Source organism: Tupaia chinensis, unplaced genomic scaffold, assembly GCF_000334495.1.
Source record: "Tupaia chinensis unplaced genomic scaffold, TupChi_1.0 Scaffold000567_1, whole genome shotgun sequence".
In the NCBI taxonomy this organism is placed as follows: Eukaryota; Metazoa; Chordata; class Mammalia; order Scandentia; family Tupaiidae; genus Tupaia; species Tupaia belangeri.
Window position 1 is genome coordinate 1365792 of NW_006160080.1, and position 578 is coordinate 1366369.

General features: G+C 46.0%; 1 pseudogene; it reads right to left on the bottom strand.

Moving 5' to 3' along the window:
• Positions 1 to 312: 312 nt before the first annotated feature.
• Positions 313 to 578, bottom strand: LOC106735903 (40S ribosomal protein S29 pseudogene; annotated as a pseudogene).

Here is a 578-nt window from a genome sequence, read left to right on the forward strand (position 1 = left end):
TTGGGATCTTGGACACACACGCACACGCACCCGGCGTGAGTTTTAAACCACTGGGTCTGGGACGCGAACCGCGGTCGACTACGTGGGAGTCCAGCGACATAGCCATTACGCTAACTGCTGGTTCCCCCTGGCCATATGTTTGTAATTCTCTTGGGTATATACCTGGCAATGGAATATTTGTGTCATGTTATAATTTTATAGTCAGCCTTTTGAAGAATGGCTGCTGTACTATTTTACCTTCTCGCTAGCCATATTTGAGGGGTAGGGTTCTAATTTTTTTTAATTGAAGGGTTTTATTTATTTTATTTTATATACAAATAGCCAGCATGATTTCTTTCACTGGGTTTATATCATGTACAATCCATTCAAGGAAGATCATTTAGTCCAACTTGAGGAAGCCTATGTCCTTCGTGTACTGACGGAAACACTGACAGCACATGTTGAGGCCGTATTTCCGGATCAGACCCTGCCGGCTTGAGCACACGCAGCAAAAGCAAGAGCCCTGGCCGAATTTTCGCGGGTGGCTCCAGTAGAGCTGCTGATGACCCATCCTGCTTTCAGTGGGGCAGCGAAGCAAA